The 9,382-nt window shown below is 35.8% G+C and overlaps 1 pseudogene; it reads right to left on the bottom strand.

Annotated features, from left to right (window-relative positions):
- Nucleotides 1–4,548: 4,548 nt before the first annotated feature.
- On the bottom strand, nucleotides 4,549–8,584 carry LOC114264449 (pyruvate dehydrogenase E1 component subunit beta-1, mitochondrial-like; annotated as a pseudogene).
- Between the last annotated feature and the right edge of the window lie 798 nt (nucleotides 8,585–9,382).

Genomic DNA, 9,382 nt, shown 5'->3' with positions numbered 1-9,382 from the left:
CTATGATTGGTAGTCAAATGATGGTATGTTTTATGGTGATGATGACAATGATTATGAAGATGGTGGTAATAACAATGGTGGCTTGATAATGGTGGTGGTGGTGGTGGTGACAGTGACAGTGACAGTGACGGTGAAGATGGTAGCAACAATATTGGTGATAATTGTAGCGATTGTGAGGTTATAATGGTATATGTTGATACTTATGTATAAATATTTATAAATTCAATTAGCATTAAATAATTATATAATTTAATGTGAGAAATTCGTCATAATTTAAATGACTTTTATCTTATAACCTTAAAATTTAATGAAACAAATGGATTGGATAAAGGGTACACCACCTCTTACACCACCACTACCACCACCACCACCACCATCACCACTGTTACAACAATTGTCATGCCCTATCACCACTTGAACTCCACTACTATCATTACTCTACCACCACCACAGTCGCTCTCTACACCACCGCCGCCATTGCTACTACCCTACCACCACATCCACCTTCACCCAACCGCTATGGCGACTAAAGTTCTTCGTCACCTCGTTGGTTGCCAAAGCCTTGTCAGCAATAGTCAATGGCTACTATATTGATGTTGGTCACTAATTATCTTATCTTCGGCTACTAAAATGAACTTAGTCGCCAAACATAACGTTTTGTCGACGAAATATTTAATCGCCATAAGTAATTAAATCAAAATGAAATTCTCTTTCCGCGACTAAAATATTTAGTTGCTAAAACATTTTAGTCGCTAATAATAATATAATTACCGACTAAAAATGTTAGTCACTAATAATAATACATTTAGCAACCAAATAGTTTAGTCATTGTTAGTTTTCACGACTGAACATTTTAGTCGGCAAAAGATTAGATATTTTCTTTTCATGGTCTTTTACGACCAAACATTTTAGTTACCGATGGATGCCATATTCTTTCATGAATAAACTATTTAGTCAGCAATAGTTTCTTCCCTAATCTTGATTTGTTTTGACTACTAACTATTTGGACGCCAAAAGTCTTTTGTTTCTTTTTTACTACTAAACATTTAGTCATGAAAAACCTTTGCTTGCATTATTAGCTACCAAAATATTTAGTCGTGAAAAGCTTTATAATTTTTTTAATTAATTTCTTGACCGCTTGTATTTATTTCATTATTAGTGCAACTTGTACCTTGTATATAAATAAAATATTCCATATACTAATGAAATTAGCAACCATTCCACAACATGCACACATTTCATTTTCAACCATAAAAAAAATTCATATTTAACATCAAATTATAAATGCAATAGAAATTCCATATAAACCAAGTATAATCCAACCACAAAACTACAATTCCATACATAACATAAGATTAAACAAAATTAATATCCAAAAGTTAATCAGTATCACCAAAAACTAATTTGTACCATGCCAAAAGGTAATTTGTACCACGTCAAAAGGTAATCTGTACTGCATCAAAAATTATCTGTACCACGTCAAAAGCTAAATTGTACCACGCCATAAAACTAATGTGTACGAACAATATTAATCCGTAGACTAAAAACAATTTCTTTCATACTTGTCAAAAACAATCATATCCACAATTCCACGCCAAAAACCATCTGTACAAATAAAATTAATCATTATTACTGACTAAATATTGGCATATTTAAAATTATAAAAGAAAATATAAAACTTGAATATAACTAATATTTTCAAATAAATCATTAGTTTTGCATACTTGAATTTATATAAAAGAAAAATATGTAAAACTCGAACACATATTTCAGGCAACAAGTAATATTTTACAAGTAATAATTGCACATAATTAATAATTATTTTTGCATATTCACCATCCGAACGCCTTTTTTCGATTAAGTTTAAGGTGTTTTTGCCCCTAATTCCTAACCTACGTGTCCTATTTACGTACCGTCTATTCTTACAGGTCATATTTGGCACGGGAAACCTATCGGTTACATCACAACATTGGTTTGGGGGCTGTTTTGGATGTTCTTCCCCCCAGCGCCTTTTTTTGACTAAATTTAAGGTATTTTTTACTCTAACTCCCAACCTACGTGTCCTATTTACGTACTGTCTGTTCCTACAGGTCATATTTGGCACGCGGAAACTGGCCGTTGCATCACAACATTGGTTGGGGGGGAGTTTTGTATTTTCGCCCCTCGAACGCCTTTTTTCGATTAGTTTAAGGGATTTTCAACTCTAACTCCCAACCTACGTGTCCTATTTATGTACTGTATGTTCCTACAGATCATATTTAGCACGGGGAACCCACTTGTTACATCATAACATTGGTTGGGCGTCTGTTTCGCATTTTCGCTCGCCAAATGCCTTTTTTCGACTAAGTTTAAGCCATTTTTTACTCTAACTCCCAACCTACGTGTCCATGTGCGTACCGTCTATTCCTACAAGTCATATCTGGCAAGGGGAAGCTGGCCGCTACATCACAACATTGATTGGGGGGCTGTTTTGTATTTTCGCCCCTCGAACGCCTTTTTTCGATTAAGTAAAAGGCATTTTCGACTCTAACTCCCAGCCTACGTGTCCTATTTACGTACTGTTTGTCTCTACAGGTCATATTTGGCACAGGGAAGCTGCTGGTTATATCACAACATTGGTTGGGGGGTTGTTTTGCATTTTTGGCCCCCGAATGCCTTTTTTCAACTAAGTTTAAGGCATTTTCGACTCTAACTCCCAGCCTACATGTCCTATATATGTATTGTCTGTCCCTACAGGCCATATTTGGCATGGGGAAGCTTTCTGTTACATAACAACATTGGTTGGGAGGCTGTTTTGCATTTTCGCCACCAGAATGCCTTTTTTGACTAAGTTTAAGGCATTTTCGACTCTAACTCCCAACCTACGTGTCTTATTTACGTATTGTCTATCCATACAGATCATATTTGGCATGGGAAAGCTTCTAATTATAGCACAATATTGGTTGGGAGGCTGTTTCGCATTTTCACCCCCCGAACCACTTTTTTCGAATAACTTTAAGGCGTTTTCGATTCGAACTCCCAATTTAAGTGTCCAATTTACATACCATTAGTTCTCACAAGTCATTTTTGGTACGAGGAAGCTGTCCATTGCATCCCAATAGTGGTTGGGGGGCTGTTTTGTACTTTCATCCTTCTAACGCCCTTTTTAACTTACTTTAAGTCATTTTTAACTCTAACTCCCAACCTAGTTGTCCTATTTATGTACTGTTTGTCCCCATTGGAATACTAGACAAAAGATAATATTGTTCCGATAAGTATAAATGGTACGTACGGTTTAGGCTAGAGTATGTAAAAATATCAATTGACTAGTTCATTGTTAAATCTAACAAATTTTAACAAATTATTTTAAACATCAATAAAATTGTTCTTACCAAACAGTAAACGTCAGTCCAGCACCTCAGATCCCCAAAAGTTATGTGAGTTTGGTGACTACATTATTTAGATGATCAACCTTTTTATCTGTCTCCTCTCGATCTTTTTGTCCCTACGCTGTTGTTGCAACATCTCATTGTAACATCTTTCGCGCTCCTCTCGCTCTTTCAACATCTCATTGTAATATTTCTCATGCTCCTTTCACTCTCTCATCAACTTTTCACGATCTCTTTTTTGCTCCTCACGAAGTGCTTTGAGGCCAAATCAAATGAGGGTAAATATATCTTTACCAAAACTTTAAAAGTTGAGACCCAACTCTAAATAGGTTCTTTATTGTATAGACCACCCTTGAGTACTTACAACCTTGAGTGGCACAGTATAGGAAATCACCAATCACCAAATAGATCCTTACGATATAATGGAAATTGGGCCATTACAAACTTAAGAAGTCAAAAAACAACAAAACCACCTCCTACCCCAACATCTTCACTCATGATGTAGACAACACAAGTTATACCTACTTAATAGCATTAATAGAGTTGAAAACTGAAGGGAGAAAAATAGATTGTTTGAGGCAAGATTACCCCGTAGCCATTTCAGCAGCCTTTTTGACACTAGAGTCATGTAGATACTTTATCTCATTAGCACTTCCCTCAACTCCAGTCTCTATTTTCTTTCCTTTTTCTGATGTTGTGGCACTTCCTTCAATTTCAGAACTTGAACTGAGTGTTGCACTTGTTTTAGCTTTCCATCATAAAAGGACTTTTATTTAGATAATTGCTTCGCTTTTCTTTGGTTAAATAACAAAGCCTAGTGGTTGGACAAAGACTCCAATTTCTGCAAATAATAGCAATTTAGAATCTTAAGCCAGAACTATTATTCCAGATGGCATTGAATTGAAAGACATTCAACCAAGAAGATAAAGAAGGTGATCTCCAACTGTTCTAGACCTCCGTATATGTAGAAGCATCTATCAAATGTCACTTCTTCAAACAATTCATCCTTATCATCTTGTGCTTGAGCTTCCTTCTTATCAACTTCAATACCAGTTTTTGTACTCAAAAGATCCATGGTCTCCTTGTCTACAAGCTCAAGCACTTGCATTCCCTTTGCAGTAAAAACTTTTCCACTCTATAACACAATGGCACATAAATAGGTGATGCACTATTTAAATTTTCAAAAATAAGCAATCCTCTCTACCGGAGCATCAAGATACATGAACCTTTCCTTTACAACTAATGCACTATTTAAAATAACAAGCACATAATCAAAACAACAATATTATGTGTGTGTGCATGTATATGTATATCCATCTATGTACAAGTAAATTAGATATCACAATCAAATTCTGCACGAGGAAAGCACGTGGGAAGAGTTACACACCAGATTTCAGCACCAACACCATGTTGAGGGAACCCTTCTTCAACAGTCACCAGTCTACTTGTTTTCCAAACTGAAGCATTGATTGTGGCCCTATCTAGTGGCCTAATTGAGCAAAGATTTATAACCTGTTTAAACAGTAAACCAACACTACCATATTTAAACTGATACTTGAATTGATTTTAGGTCTTACACCAACATTACCATATTCATTTAATGTATTTTATACCTCAGCACTGATCTCTTCCTTTGCAAGAATCTCAGCTGCTTGAACATCACACTACACAGTTACATTTAAAAGGGGGGCACAAAATTGACTAACTGTAACCAAAGGCAATAAGAACGAGAATTTGAAAGATACGCAATGTCAACAAACAACAGAGATCACTAATGTTCTCATCGAAGATGAATACAAAAGTGTTTACTAAGGAACTACAGCAAGACTATATGAGAATGCTTAGCTGCAATTCAAAGTAATTTCATCCACAAAGCGAAAAGCAATGTCACAATATCATAGAGACTAATTCAAGCCTTAAAACTCTGTATTTCGCGTGGTAGTGATAGTCAAAACCGCTATACCTTGTAGAATGCAGGGTAATTACTAATTAGCATACTATACCAAATACAGAGATGCTCCTGAAATTTTTCGAGTTCAAACTATAGCTTCATTTTCTCAACTTAAGATCACTTCTTGTGCAAAAGCACTGTCCTCCCATGGAACAAGCAACGTTAGGTTATATATCTAAATGACAAAGATCACATCTCAAAAGGTATATAAAGTTTCATAGACAAACCTTAATAGCATAGCCAACCATCCTTGAAAAAGTTATAATCGTGACATCCTTTCTTTCTTTCTCAACCTAGGAGACAGAAGGTAATAAATTTTAAATAACAACAATAGTGAATCATGATAAAATAAATAACAACACAAGACAGCAGAAGTAGCCGCAGAAACTATCATAATCTTAAAGAATAGTACCTTAGCTTTCCTTATTGGGAGGCAAAAACTAGAATCAAGAACTTCTGCCGAAATAAGGAAAGACTCACCATATCTGAAGCACAAAAGTCACATAGGATAATAATAATGATATATATGGATAAGGTTGATATATTACAACTTAATGCTGCACTGAGTACTCACAACAACTCATTTTCAAGGAAAACAATAGGATTAGAGTCTCTAATGGCAGCTTTTAGTAGCCCACGAGCATCTTCAAATTAGTATGGGGCACTACGTCAAAACAGGGCATTAACGGCGGTAACGAAAACCGTCGTTAAAGGTACTATTAACAGCGGTAACGAAAATCGTCGTTAAAGGTATCATTAACGGCAGTTTTGTTATCGTCATTAAAAAAACCGCCGTTAATGCCCACTTTTAACGGCGGTAACAAAACCGCCGCTAATGCCCAATCATTACCGCCGTTAATGACACGGTCTTTGCCGACGAAACTCCGGCGTGCTTCGGCGAAACTCCGGCGAGCTCCGGCGAAACCATCTACAATAAAGTAAAAGTAATGTTTAAATATTTATTTAGGGAATATATTTCATGAAGAGTGGCTATGGTAGAGTGGTTAGTGTGGGTGGATGAGAGGTTGAGGGTTCAAGACTTGGGGAGTGCAAGAAGAAAGAATTATTTTTTAAAAAATTTGAACCTATTTACGGTGGTAAAAAACCGCTGTTTTTGGTCCTATGTTACCGCCGTTTTTGGTCGACTTTTAACGACGGTAATTTATCTTTTTACGACGGTTGTACTTTTTCTGACACGCGCATAAACGGCGGTAACAAAACCGCTGTTAATACCGCCGTTAAAGGCTTTAATGGCGGTTTTACAGCCTTTAACAGCGGTAAAAAACCGTCGCTAAAGCCAATTTTGGCGTCGTGGGGCCAGCACTTTCAAACCAAGGCAGGCACCATACCATGCTGCGAAACACTACATGACATTCCATATATGTCCTCAATGGTTATGTGTGTCGCTGATTTAGAATTTTATCATTGAAAGCATATTTGATATTAGTAATGAAGAAACTCAACATGTTCAGAGCAAGAAACGATACTGTGTAAATCAAATATTAGACTTGGAGATACTCAAACCTTAAACCTAATAAATACCTAGTGAAAATTAAGAAAGAAAAAAAGAAATCTGACATTCTCTGTATTAACAATTGGTAGGTTGAAACTTATTGATACAACTGTTTGCAACCTCCAAATTGGACACTAATTTAATACTCTTCAATTATCATCTATACATAGTGCTTTAGAGATATGTAGTTACTATATATCTCTCATATTACGTTAAAGCTGAAGGCAATGATGCTTAATAATGTGTCATTTGTTTAGAAAACAACCAAGCGAGTAAAGAACCATCACTTGCAAAAGAAGCTTGAGGAACCATACTTGGGAGTGTTAGGCACCTACACCGGCAGCAGTACCATTTGGTCTTCTAAAAACAATAGGTACATTTATTTGGCCAGCAGACATGTAATTTGATTTTGCAGCCGAATTAATGATGTGGTCAAGTGCCTGCAACAAAATGAAGATTAAGATCCCTTGGAGACATTAACTGTGATCGAAAGGCGCCCAACAAATTATAAAGAGAAACTTATATGCAACAAGAGCTGAGATACAAGATTTTAAATTAATTAACTATTAGTTAAAGCTCCAAAGTAAGTTTGACCATCGTAACCAAGTAAAACAAATATAAATAGAATATCAAAAAATTTCTCTTTGCAAGGTATTGGGGATGACAAAAATATAAAACAACTTTGACCTGCATTGAAAAATTAAATGTCATAAACTCCACAACAGGCGTAAGACCATAATAAGCAGCACCTACTTCGATGCTTGCAAAACAAGCATGTATACATGAGATAGAAGAATTATGGAAAAACAAAAAGCATATGTATATACACTCACAAAAGTCAATCATCATTGTAGAAATTCAAGAATTCAAATTTGCAAGTTTACCTAAGAAGAGAGAATGAAAATAATTTGGTAAATTAAGCATGGAAATTAACAAAAGGAGCAAGCCAGAACAAGTCTAATAATAGGTGTGATTGGAGTATCAACAACCCTATCGGGTCCATACTTCTCCAAGAGCCTTTGGAAATCTATACAAAGGTAGTATAAATTGATGGTTATATGACCATGGACATCTATATTCTTAATAGAGAGAGAGAGAGAGAGAGGGGTCTAACCATGTATGCACCTTGGTACTCCCCAACCTACAATAAGAAAAGGGCACATAAAGAAAGAACAAAGTGAAATCTTATTAAAAAGTCAAAAAATTTGAGATGCTACTAAAATAGCATACTTTTTGACTTTTTATATTTTTTGGGTCACATCACCTCTCTACTTTTTCTGCACATCTTTTCATAAAAAGTAAAAAAGTTACTAAAATAACATATTCCCAAACAATCCCTAATCACAATCCCTAATCGGAGGTAGAACTAGTGCCCCAGTTTAATTTTTAACTCAGAAAAAGAATGAGATAGAAATCTGAGGATAGGCAAAAAAAAAGAGTAAAGCCTAAATCAATACACAGTCCATCCTCCCATAATCATGGATTGATGAGACCAACACAAGTTTAGGGAGAGAGAATTTAAAGGACGAATGACCTCTGTAAACAAATATGGAGGGTATGAATAAGGAAATTATGCACCTCTGAAATCCAAGAAAAGACAATCCCAAGATACAATTTATTTAAATTCTCATATTTGTGACATGCCTGGCCAAGGATTGTATCTTCACTAGCCTTCTCCAATTTATCCAAAGTAGCCTTACACCGTTTATCATTCTCATCTTCATTTTCTCCTTGAATTGCAGATCCTTCCATATCATCCTCCTTCAAAGATTATGAGTCCTCCTCAACCACATTCTGCATATCCGCAATGCTCTTTGCTGCAGTCTTAGCAACCTCAACAACCTGCAGCATGAAACCATAACTTAACAAGGTTGCAAATAATCTACCAAGGACATCATGCAGCAGAGCACTGAATGTTAGGAAAATAACACATAGACATTCGAGAACCATGTTTATGCATTGTCTCCCTCATTTTAGATTGAAAAGCATAATTGTCTATTTTGTAAAAACCAACAAATAAAAAATGTAAAAAGCAGCAAATGAAAAAACCAGATCATCTCAAGTATTCATAAGATACTCATAAAGCCTAATACACATTATTTTAATTCTGAACTTGTTTTCACTGTGACATGCATTGTGACCAGTCTTAGCAATTTTGACTACAACAAACAATTCTCGAAATTTTTGAGGATGGATACTTCTCGCATGATTATGAGGCGGATCTTAAGCAGAGTGTCGAGCGTGAGGAAGCATGTGAAGGAAAAGGGCTTGGACAATGTGTTCTATGAATCAGTAGAGCAAGCACTACAGAAAGATGAGAATTTCAAGAGAAAGGTAACTGTCATTCAAGACTTACGTGAAATGACAGGCAAGGTTCTCCATTTCTACAAAGGAGATTTTCTTGATGAATTTCCTGGACTTGTTGACTTTACTGTATTTCTTCACCTCAGCCCTAGACAGAAGCGTGAAGTTGAAGAACTGAAGAACTTAGTTAGGAAGTTCAAATTCAGCTTGGATCAGAGTGTGTGCTGGAAGTTTTGTTTTTCTTGT

This window comes from Camellia sinensis, chromosome 1, assembly GCF_055761805.1.
Source record: "Camellia sinensis isolate YWXY chromosome 1, ASM5576180v1, whole genome shotgun sequence".
NCBI lineage: Eukaryota > Viridiplantae > Streptophyta > Magnoliopsida > Ericales > Theaceae > Camellia > Camellia sinensis.
Note: the sequence above shows the minus strand (reverse complement) of the source record. Positions and strands in the feature narration are given on the sequence as shown.